Source organism: Eurosta solidaginis, chromosome 2 (genome assembly GCF_040869045.1).
Source record: "Eurosta solidaginis isolate ZX-2024a chromosome 2, ASM4086904v1, whole genome shotgun sequence".
Lineage (NCBI taxonomy): Eukaryota > Metazoa > Arthropoda > Insecta > Diptera > Tephritidae > Eurosta > Eurosta solidaginis.
The window spans coordinates 217,514,052-217,526,946 of NC_090320.1; the positions used below are offsets into that span (position 1 = coordinate 217,514,052).

Here is a 12,895-nt window from a genome sequence, read left to right on the forward strand (position 1 = left end):
GGATTAAGCGATGAAATTTGGTAGGTGAGTTGATCTTATGACGCAGCATGAAAAACTAGTATAATTTTGGACAATGGGCGTGGCACCGCCCACTTTTAAAAGAAGGTAATTTAGAAGTTTTGCAAGCTGTAATTTGGCAGTCGTTGAAGATATCATGATGAAATTTGGCAGGAACGTTACTCTTATTACTATGTGTATGCTTAATAAAAATTAGCAAAATTTGGTAGAGGCTTAGATTCTAGGACGATAACTGTTTTCTGTGAAAAAGGGCGAAATCGGTTGAAGCCACGCCCAGTTTTTATACACAGTCAACCGTCTGTCCTTCCGCTCGGCCGTTAGCATGATAACTTGAGCAAAAATCGATATATCTTTACTAAACTCAGTTCACGTACTTATCTGAACTCACTTTGTATTGGTGTCAAAAATGGCTGAAATCCGACTATGACCACGCCCACTTTTTCGATATCGAAAATTACGGAAAATGAAAAAAAAATGCCATAGTTATATAACAAATACGAAAAAAGGGATGAAACATGGTAGTTGTATTGGTCTATTGACGCAAAATATAGCTTTAGAAAAAAACTTCGTAAAATGGGTGTGACACCTACCATATTTAAGAAAAATAAAAAGTTTTGCAGGGCGAAATCAAAAGCCCTTGGAATCTTGGAACGAATACTGTTCGTGGTAATACATATATAAATAAATTAGCGGTACCCGACAGATGATGATCTGTCCACATTTTGGTCGATATCTGGAAAACGCCTTCACATATAAAACTACCACCACTCCCTCTTAAAATGCTCAGTAACACCTTTCATTTGATACCCATATCGTACAAACAAATTCTAGAGTCAGGCCTGGTCCACCTTTATGGCGATATCTCGAAAAGGCGTCCACCTATAGAACTAAGGCCCACGCCCTTTTAAAATACTCATTAACACCTTTAATTTGATACCCATACCGTACAAACAAATTCTAGAGTCACTCCTGGTCCACCTTTATGGCGATATCTCGAAAAGGCGTCCACATATAGAACTTAGGCCCACCCCCTTTTAAAATTATCATTAACACATTTCATTTGATACCCATATCGTACAAACAAATTCTAGAGTCAGGCCTGGTCCACCTTATGGCGATATCTCGAAAAGGCGTCCACCTATAGAACTAAGGCCCTTTTAAAAACTCATTAACACCTTGCATTTGATACCCATATCGTACAAACAAATTCTAGAGTCACCCCTGGTCCACCTTTATGGCGATATCTCGAAAAGGCGTCCGCCTATAAAACTTAGGCCCACCCCCTTTTAAAATTATCATTAACATATTTCATTTGATACCCATATCGTACAAACAAATTTTAGAGTCACCCCCCTTCCCCATCAAACTTATCTTTGCCGCTTTCTTCGGGCTTTATTGGGTTGGGATATTTGGGATAAATGAGTTTTTTAGAGGGGGCAGTGATCGAGATATTTACATACATTTAGAAAGTACATTTACATCATGTGAAATCTTGAGAAAGCTATTTCAGTAACTTCCAATAGAGCTAGAACCTTGAAATTGATATCGCGCATCAGAGCCGCATGAAAATGCTACATAAGGAAAAAATTAAGCTAGATGATCCTGGGACCGTGAAAATTAAAATTTCTACCGAACTTGGAAATTTAAGGAACTTCTCGATAACTCTGAGACCTGAAGCTGTGAACAAAGCTTAGAGCTGTGAAAGTTGTAATATTTAAAATAAAAGAATTTTCTAAGTGGAGAAGGGATCGAGGTATTTGGAGAGAAAGCCATTTTAAACATTTGGAATCTAGTGATTGCCAGTTATCCTTTGAACGGTGAATTGTATATCGGAAGAGCTCTTGGTGAAGCTCGGAAGATCAATCAGAATGAAAAAGTTGTGAGTCTTTTTACTTCTTTGAATCTATCAAAACAACTTATGGAATGGAACCTAGGCTTTGTCTAGGGTGACCATGCGTCCCGGAATTCCGGGATATTCCCGGATTTTGAAAAAATATTCCGCCGTCCCTCATGTTTCCGAAATGTCCCAGATTTTACTAAATTCGAAGTAAGACGAGAAAATAACCTGCGAACCAAATGTGGTTTGCTTTTCTGAGATTTTAAAAACCGCACAGTTCTTTTTTTTTCCTTTCCAGCTCATAACGCTAACTGTGGGCGATTGTTTTCATTACTGAATTCCCAATGGACGGACGAAAGTAAACGTCTCAATGTGGAAAACATGACGGCACATTATGATTGTGCAATTTAATTTTGCCAACTTGAAGTGCCACGATTTTTTTCGTTATTTGTCAAACCATATGAATGTTAAACTTTTAAAACAAATTGCTAGTTCACAGAAGTATGGAGTAACTCAGAAAAAAGTGGACAAAGATTCAACTTCTTAAATTAAACTTGATTTATACACTGAAGATTTGACTGAAGCTATGTATCATGTGTATGTTTCTCATGACCATAGGATAATGAGAGATTTATTGACTAAATATTATAATCTGTAATCGAAAGACTGACATGGATTTAGTGGCAATACTACGGTAATACCCATGGAAACAAAGATAGAAGTGAACGATACATGTAGAAAATTCTTCATGTGTTGCCATGAAATCGAAATTTTATATATCACACCTTCCTAACGTACGACTTAGATTTGTATATCGACGACCCTGGATTCACGCCACGGGAAAACTAACATCAAAATTTTAGAAGTAAGGTTTTTCAATTAGAAGAAAATTTTTCTAAGCGGGATCGCCCCTCGGCAGAGTTTGGCAAACACTCCGGGTGTATTTCCGCCATGGAAAGCTTCTCAGTGAAAACTCATCTGCCTTGCAGATATCGTTCGGAGTCGGCATAAAACAAGAAGTCCACGTCCCGCCCATTTGTAGGAAAACTAAAGGAGCACCACGCAAATTGGAAAAGAAGCTCGGTCTAAAATCACTTCGGAGGTTTTCGCGCCTTACATTTATTTATTAAAAAGTTCAAGGATATATCGGCCACATTTTTTGAAGTTCTGGACTATATTTCCACTATTTCACACAGTGGAATAAATGAACATTTCAAGTGAACAAAATTCTTAAATTCGAAAATTGAAAACCGATCCGAGTTCTATCTACAATTATTTCAAAATGCCTGATTGAGTGGCTATCTAACAAAAAAATCTTTTCTGTGCTTCTATGCTGCAAATACTGCACACCTAGATCAATAGGAAGTTAAATCAAAATTCTCCAAAGGTGTTTATGGTAACGGTAGTAAGTTTTTTACGTTTCGATTTAATCACTTTTGATCGATTCGATTGTTCTTGATGTGCAATATATTACTTAAAATGCCAATATCATCTTTAAGTGATCTCTAAGACATACCGAAATTTTTTGGAAATCTCTTGGGGCCACAGTAATAAAACCTCGATGTAGCCAGCTAAAGTATTGGACGTGCATAACGAATTAACAAGATTTTTGTAGATATTAGTAGCTATACAAAACTTATATTTTTTATTTATTTACAAGCGTCTTTATTAAATAAAATGTATACTTACAATATGGTAATTCTCTTCGCCAAAGCTCTGTAAAAGATGAAAATATATTTGAATAAGATCATTTAAAGACATGTTATAATACACTAGCTACTACTCGGCGCATTGCTGCAGTAGAAAATTATTTTTATAAACTAGTATTTATCTAAAAATATCCATGATTAATTCCCTCATCTTTCTTCGTTTTCCCTTATGACTAATACCCTCTTATTATTTTTCTTCCAGTTCCTCTTTCTTTTACTCTCTTTCATCTCTCCACGCCCCCTTTTCTGCTTCTCACTCCGCTACTAACTATCACCAATTTTATCTTTTGCACTCCCTCTGCTTCTCTCCCTCCCAACCCCTTTTCAACTATCCCCGTCCTGCTCCTTTGTCTCTCTTTAGCCCAGTCCGTCTCAATCTGTATACGCATCGATGCAAAGTGCGGAATAAGGCACCTACTTACTTGTCAACTTTCAAGAAGAAACACACCGGAGGAGGCAGGAGTCCTGTCAAAACACCGCCCCCAGGATTGCTACAAAATGCCTTCTTATGTCGAGAGGACATCACATACATAATGAGGCTAGAGCCCTCTGTCGATAAATTCCCGGCAAACCTTGTTGGCTGACGAGTGTGACCGTCTTAGAAAGATTCGTTTCCGTCACATGCAGCAAAATCAGTTTTCTGGACTAAGGTTAGGTTCGACACCTTCCTTAAGCAAGAGAGTATGGAGCAGTGCCGCTGCAAGGATCTGCTCTGAGGATTTGATAAAAGAGACTCTCAAGGAAGGCGCGCGACACTCTGGCACAACTTCGACCTGGATACCGATAATCGTAAAACTTAATTCCTCAGTGATCGCACATGTTAAACAAAAAAATTTTACGCAACGCGATTTACCTCCAAAGAGATTAAGGCCCTGACTCTCTTCGAATTTGCGTCGTTCTCCTTTTTTAGTTTTCCACAAAAATTGGCGGGCTCTCCATGTTTTATCCCGACTCCCAAAGGCATCTACAAAGCAGATAAGCTTCTCATATCAAAAATATTCTTGGTGTGTTTGACAAATAACTTTTTTCTAAATTTTCATTTGATCGGAACACGCAACCACCACACGCTCAAATTATGGAAGAAAAAACGTACCGTAGATGAATTTTCACTCAGAAGCTTTTCATGGCAAAAATACTTTCAGAGTGTTTGACAAACCTAAGTCACCTTAGCGCATTTGAGCCCTCACAGCCATGACCCACTGTTTTGTTTATATTCGAAATTATGAAGAAACTCATTTGCTTTAGAGCCGGAATAAATAGCGAACACAATAACAGTTTCGAAACTCAACGGGTAATCACTCTACCCCACAATTTGTTGAGTAAATGGTAATTGAAATTTATAGTAGGAAATTAAGACTTAAAGTCATCTCTCGTTGCGCTCTAAAAGTTGTTTGTTTTAGCCGCAAAAATACTCCCTGAGCATCTAAGTAAATGTTATGGATGTAAACTGAATAAAAAAACTGAATTGAATTGAATATAAATCCGGCACGCTGCGGTAATAGCATCGTGTGCTGGACTACCACAATTTATTTCAACTCTCGTAACTTCGGGTCTATGTAGTTCAGTGGCCTTCTACTACAAACATTACTTTCCATGGGAAGATTGTAAGCACCTCAACTCTGCAGTGAGTACTTTACAATTATCTCACTATACAATGTATTGCATTTGTATTTTGCAGTAAGACGGGAGTGGCCTCCGTTGAATATGGAGAGGTAAGCGGAGTTATATTTGGGTCTGCTAGTATTTCGATTAACGTTAGTTAGTCCGGAAGTCTATAAGATGAGCCAAAATCCTCTAGACGTTTGTATTATATATATATATTTATATATAAACTAGCAGACCCGGCAGACGTTGTTCTGCCCTAAATTTGGCCTACCTGTATATATTTTAAAAAGCTTTTTCCGTCTAACTCTGCCCTCTTCTTCTCCACTTTTCCTAATCCTTTTATCCTCCCTCCGTCTTTTTCGCTTCATCTATCTCGATTTCGTCTCATTCTATCTCTCTCTCAGTCTACCTCTTTTGTTCCAGTCCCAGTCCCAGTCCCACTACGAGTCTCAGTCCCAGTCCTAATCTTAATCCCAGTCCCAGTCCGCCTCTGGTCGGAAAAAATGATCGTAAATGCTACTTAATATAGGTAAATTTATATACCAAATTTCAGGCAAATCGAATACGACCTATGTAAATAGGTATGTGGGTATTATTAATTCATGTCTCTATTTCTTCTTCGCGTGCATATTTATCAGTTTTGTTAGGTTGATGCGACTAAATCGAATATCACAATGAAAATTACTTTAGAACTCTCAGCAACAGCTTTCATTTGATATCCATATTACCCACACATTCAAGGGGCATCGGGGTCAACGTTTTGGCCTATATCTCGAGACCCTAGTCACGCAGCGGTATAATATATTACTCTGTACCAAAGTACTCATCAACAGCCTTCATTTCATATCCATATTGTAAAAACACTGTCTAAGCATTCACGGACCCACGTTTCGGCCTATATCTCGAGACCCTAGTCACCCAGGGGTATAAAAATTACCCTCTACTAAAGCACTCATCAACAGCTTTCATTTGTTATCCATATTCTATAAACACATTCTAGGGGTACCCTGGTCTACGTTTGAACAAAATCGGCTGACCCACCTCTTCAAACACCGGCGACCAACTAACACACATTTTAGCCTTTCCTTATATATATATATAGATTTTTATTTTTCACACTTCACTATAATATTAAAACGAAATGCAGATATTCACTGCTTTTGAAATTCGGCTTAAAAATTGAACATGGAACAACTAAAGAATCTCCTGAATTAAGAAAAATGTCTTGGTACTTCTAAATCGCGGGCCCCCTCAGAAACCCCGGGTCCGGAGATAATCAACCCCCCCCCCCCCCTCTCTCTTGGCGGGCCTGGTGATTTGCTGTACTTGATATCATTCGCTATAATATTATTTATAGATAAGCAGGTTGTTTAATTAAACACCAAGCAATTACACGGAAGTATATCCGCACCACCTGAAAATATGAGTGCCGCTGCGTATACGTAACGTAAGATTTTCGAATGAGAAAGTGTTATTCGAAAAAGTTGGATATAGGTTATATTTAGACATAGTTCTTAAAATACCTCTTCATCGATCCCTAAACGAAGTTAAACTTTTTGATTTACACGACGACTCCGGCGCACTATCTCGGCGAGACGACTCTGGTTCTAAGAAACTTAATCACATAGAGTGTAAAGGAATAAAGACGGAATCTAACCACATTGAGACGAATTCATTTCGATGACAGCAACAAATATATTACCAAAGCATGACACAGATCTGGGGCTAAAGCATGTTACGCAATAAACAAGATATAGCCTTGAAGTTTCAATATGGTCTTATAAAATCGTTTCCGAGATTATTGGGCTAGTACCTTAATGGTGCCGTTGTGGATCTATATCTGGCAAGGGACCATCAACAGCGATACCACTACTCAAAACCTTCGGGGAGTGTCCTCATAGCTATAACAACAACAAAATAGATTTTGCAGCAACAACAGAGTAGTTGTGTGTCGCACTAAGCATTAAATAAAATATTTAGGAGCTACGAAAATTCGTTTAATATTAAGTCTCTAGTTTTGATGTTTTCGGTTGAAAATTAGGCTAATTTTATATTTGAAATATTATTTGTAGTATTGCTGTGAACATTTACCAATAAAGTGACAAACGTCTTCTGCCATCTGTAAGTTGCATTTGGTAATATATTTTAACGAATTTTGGGGAGTTCCTGACTATTTTGCAGCTTCTGTTAACGTTCGAATATCTGAACCGTCGAATAAATAACTCAAGTATTTAGTATAGCAAACCGTTCTTTATTTAGACTACTTTGGGCATAGTACTTCAAAATTACAATTAAAGCGTACTTCACTAGTAGCGTGCTTAAATAAAGTGATTGACAATCGCTTGCACCGCGCTGATTTTATACTCTCAGTTAGCCTCTTTTGCCTGTTTCTCCTAAAGTCTAGAATTTTCAAGAACATTCCTTCTGGAAAAGTTGTATCTCATACTTGGTTATTTAGCTATATACATGTATATCTGTAGTTTGTGCTTTTCTTCTAGCTATATACGTGATTAGGTGTGAGTAACAACTTCTGCTCTTAGCTGATGATAACGTGATGTGTGATTATTTCTCTTTCTTCTTCGCTCTTATCTGCTTCCTACATATCAAAAAAAAAACATATGTGTATGTGATGTGAAATAATCTATTTGCTTCAAGCTGCTGGTAATGTGTGTGAAATATTCTTGTTGTTGTTGTTGTAGCAATGTTTCGCCCCACCTAACGGTAGTTCCGCAAGTTTTGGGTACTGTTCTCTGAGTAGTGGGTTCACCGGGAAATTCCCGGCATAAAGGTCCGACGCCTGTTTGTGGAGTTCACCAAGTTTCTGTGTGTTTTTTTTGCTTCACACGGCTGAGTTCTCAGGTGCCGTATTTCCTCAAAATGCTTACGGAGATGACTCCTTAAGTCCCTAGGCGGTGTTGGCTCATCATTCAGATGTCTGTTGGGATGCCCAGGTTTCTGGGTATTCAACAGGAACTGTTTGGTTAGCATCTCATTTCTCTCCTTGATGGGGAGTATTCTAGCCTCATTATATAGATGGTGTTCTGGGGACATAAGAGGACAGCCCGTGGTGGTTCTGAGCGCAGTATTTTGGCAGGCCTGTAGCTTCTTCCAGTGGGTAGTTCCTAGGCTTAGCGACCATATAGGGGACGCGTAGCACGCAAACGGCTGGGCAATTGCTTTGTATGTGGTAATGAGCGTTCCTTTGTCTTTTCCCCAAGTACTGCCAGCAAGGGATTTGAGGATTTTATTACTGCTCTGGATTTTCGGAACAATTGCGGCTACGTGCTCACCAGAATGTAGATCCTGATCAAACGTCACACCCAAGATTTTGTGGTGTAGGTCAGTCGGTAGCGTAGTGCCATCGACGTGGATGTTCAAAATGGTCGACATTTGGGACGTCCAAGTTGTAAATAAGGCCGCGGATGATTTAGTCGGTGATAATGCCAGGTTTTGCGAGGCGAAAAAACTGGAGAGATTAGGAAGGTTGCCGTTTATTCTGCTGCAAAGCTCATCGATCTGTGGGCCCGTGCATGTGGCCATTATTGTGCAGTCAGCGGCGTAAGAAACGATATTAACTCCTTCCGATGGCGAAGATAGTTTTGATATGAAAAACTAAACAAAAGTGGAGATAGGACACCACCCTGTGGCACCCCTTGTTTAATTCTTCTTGGCTTTGATATTTCGTTTCTGAATTGCACCGATTCCTGCCGACCACCCAGATAATTTGCGGTCCACCTTTTAAGAGATGAAGGAAGGGTAGACCCTTCCAAGTCTTGCAGTAACGTGCCATGGTTGACCGTATCAAAAGCTTTTGATAGGTTTAGCGGTTCGAGTACTGTTCTTTGGTGGGGCTTCTGATTTACACATTTTGCGCGGTGGTGGTGCTATGGAGTTTTCTAAAGCCATGCTGATGACAGGCCAGCTGCAAATTTGCTTTGAAGTAGGGGAGCAAGATGGCTTCAAGCATCTTGGCTATTGACGATAGGAGAGATGTCGGGCGATATGACTCTCCTATGTTAGCTGGTTTCCCAAGCTTTAGTAGCGGGACCACCTTGGCTATTTTCCATTTTTCGGGAATGACAAAGGTGGAAATAGACAATTTGAAGACATGTGCTAATTATTGAAACCCTCTTTCCGTAGGCTTATAAGCATCGGCATGGCTATGCCGTCTGGGCCCACTGCTTTGGATGGTTTAGCATGACCGATGGCAACCCCAACGTCTTTGGCGGTTATGGTAATTGGTGACGCGCTGAACTTATGTTTATGTGCTTGTCTGTTGGCCCTCCATCTATTTTTGTCGACCGTAGAATGCATTACATATTGACGGCAGAAAGTGCTCGCCCATTTTTTCGCATCCGACAGCACTTTGTCGCCAAATGCGATGGAAACTCTGTCATTGTGCCTAGACGGAAATATTCTTCTTTACCTTCTACACATGTGTGTAAATGGCTTACTGTCATTGTGTTTATTTACTAACAGCATAGTGATATTAGAAATGCCAATACTCGTCACAATATTTTTTGTAGGCTCAGCTAATCTCACCGTGTACGCAGGATAAATCTAGCGGCATAAGCAATATCCTCACATATGGAATTTCTGAACTTGGTCGAATTGATTAACCTCCCAAACCTGTGCGCCGTAAGCCATGATAGAGCAAGATGAATCACTAAAGATTCTCATTTTCTGCGACAGGCATATAGTAAAGTTATTGACGCTGCTCAACTACGGTGCGTTAATGACGCTTTTCACATCAGCCAGCGCGCTCGGAAAGCCAGACCAGATCATCGTACAGGAGTATCTTCACGTTTTTGCAACCAACCCTCAAACTTCCACGCAGATAACCATCATATCATTTAAGTAAAATGAGAAAAAAATCGGACTTGAAAGACGAACTCCGTGTTTACAGGAAAACCTCACCTACTCGTGGCGACTCCTGTTCCATTAATAGCCCAGGCCCTGGCGACCCCAAACTATTGATGGAGATAGGGCGGGCTTGAACTAGAAGGTTTCATGTGGTCATACCAAATCGTTCCCGAGATGATCGCCTGTTACCGGAACTTGCCGGATCTGCATCCGACAAAGGACTATAAACACCTATAGCACTCCACAAGGCCTTCGAGGAGTGTCCTTATCACTACAACAACAACAACAACAACGCCAAGGTTTACCAGCGACCAAAACTATAAGACTTAGTTAAATAGCTGAGCTTCAGCTACTTTCTTATAGGTATAAAAACAGAGAAATCCGCCAGAGAACGCAGCGGACGAAGAAAACTTTTAAAACTGGACAAAATTGTTGCAGAATAAACCTATCCATGACGCCGGGATATATGTTTCTCAGCCAGGCTATGACGTAGTGAGAACATCAATATCCTATAAACACAATAACAAAAACCAGTTAGGGATTAATAAGAGCCATGGAATAACTTTCACGAATCATATGGATATATACCCATCCATGCCTGATTACAGATTGGAATTTTGGTATGCTTTACCCAAACCTCTGCCAGGAACCGCAGTAGTTTCAACAGTATCAGCCTGCTTGACATAAGCATGAAGTTATCCTAGCGTAATGAGGGAAAGCTCATAGCTGGAAAGGCTAACTTTACTAACAGGCTAATGCGGCTTATAGCCTACAATTTAATGCGAAAATTTTTATAAACCTCTTAGCACCCGCTATCAGTTCTAGAAGCAGCAGTAGCATAGGTCCAAGAGTTATTTTATAACATAGATCCTGGTTTCTGACAGAATTTTTTGATTTGATCATGCAGCAAACTTCTGGTAGCACTAATGAACTCATACTCTCTTTGTGAGGCCCTGCCGTATCAGCTAGTTGAACCTAACTTAACCTAAAAAACGCGCGGTTAGCCTAGAGCCTAGGAGAAATAGATGTAAACAGTGGTCATTGTGGCAAATGGGGGCAAGACAATGTATGTGCTGTAACGAGAGGATTACTCGGATAATTTGTGTGTTGTCTTTTTAGTGCGACCCTATTAATTAATATAAATTTAAGGACGTTGTCTTTTTGAGAATCCTTTTTGTCTGCAATTTTTTATTTTTTTGGACTCCGTTAGCAAATTCATATCGCTACTAACAAAAATCACGCTCTGTAATTATTTCGTCACATATTTCGCAATGTATAGATGGGAGTCGTAGTGAGGATTTAAGAGATGAAATCTTCAGAAAATTAATGATACTTTCTGTGATGATAAGATGTGTATCGAAAAAGGCTTTACGGTCCACGTAGCTACAAGTATAAAATAATAAATGTATGGCGCGAGAACAACCAAAGAGATTTTAGGCCGAGCTTCTCTTCCAATTTACGTCGTGCTTCTTTTAGTTTTTTCTACAAATTGGCGGGACGGGACATACTTGTTTAATGCCGACTCCGAGCGTCATCTGCAGGGAAGATGAGTTTTCACTGCGAAGCTTTTCATGGCAGAAATACACCCGGTGTGCTTGCCAAACACTGCTGAGAAGCGACACCGCTTAGAAAAATCTTCTTCTAAAAAACTTGTTTCTAAAATTTTGATAATACTTTGCCCGGTGCGTGAACCTAGGATCTTCGGTGTGGTAGGCGAAGCACGTTACCATCACACCACGGCGGCCGTAAGCATAGTACAACGAATAAACAGCCAACGAAGTCGCTACTAACTTGATCTCCCTTACGTCTAGGAACTAGGCTCTATTGCAGTCGAAGATTTTCTGTACTCTATGGTAATGGTTAGAGGTGTTGTGCTGAAACCAAACCGGAACTAACTTAAATTTTCCAAGTTTTCTCTGTGTCACGTTCTATAAATGTCACATGCTCTACGGTCTCTGCTAATAAGCCAATAATATCTGAATGATCTCAAAAGGAGTGCAAAAATATCAATTCGTACCAAACAGCTTACCATCTCATATTTGGCTTCCTTTCAATTTGGTACCCTTTAGCAAAAATATGCTTCAGTTGCAAAACTAACCACACAGTCTGACTGACATTCATAAACCAACAAAACAATATCTCCTACAACCATAAACGAAAGCACCAACATTGAGCCAAAAAAACAACAAGAGTTATAATTTAAGAAGAAAAGCGTCAAAACAGAAAGTGGGATTGAGGTCAATATCATAAGTTCCGACTTTGCAAACTCTCAACTGTTCAGCTGTTATATATTTTAGTTGGTTATGCGGTATTACATAGTTGGTTGACGCTGTGAGTGTGTGTGTGTGTGTAGGTGTATGTGATCCATTGCTTAGAATTTAAAGTCAACAAAACTTTGTTAACATGCTTATTTTTGTAAAAAAGAATTTTTAGTGGACAAATATTGTTTTCTCAACTAATGAATTGCATACTACTTGGAGAAGTTTGATAAAATTTTTAATGCAACTAATTCCTGCACCCTTTCTAGGAGATGAGAAAGAAAGTGTTTATAGTTGTAAAGAAAAAAGAAGCAAAGATTCGGAAAATTATGTTAGCCAGAAGAGAAAATCTTGTTCACAAATTTTGTTTTCGATACATTACTTTTAAATTAGTTTGTGTGAAGATGTTTACCGGATTTCAATTATAAAAAGGGTTATGAAAAATTCTGGTGGATGGATCGCCTACTTTTTTACTTATTTATATACCTACATACGTCTGCCATGATATACAGGAAAAGAAACCTCAAAATACTTAAGAAACTTTACTACATAGAGTAGACCCTAGGCAAGTTTGGCAAGGCCTCGAGTTTAATTTCTAAAACTCG

The 12,895-nt window shown here is 39.2% G+C and overlaps 1 long non-coding RNA gene across 1 annotated transcript in view; it reads right to left on the reverse strand.

The window, feature by feature from the left end:
• Positions 1–12,895, reverse strand: part of LOC137242608 (uncharacterized) — a 201,050-nt gene that overhangs the window by 96,722 nt on the left and 91,433 nt on the right. The window contains exon 2 of the long non-coding RNA XR_010950304.1: positions 3,545–3,571. This is a non-coding gene — a long non-coding RNA (uncharacterized lncRNA). The remainder of the gene's footprint in view (positions 1–3,544; positions 3,572–12,895) is intronic.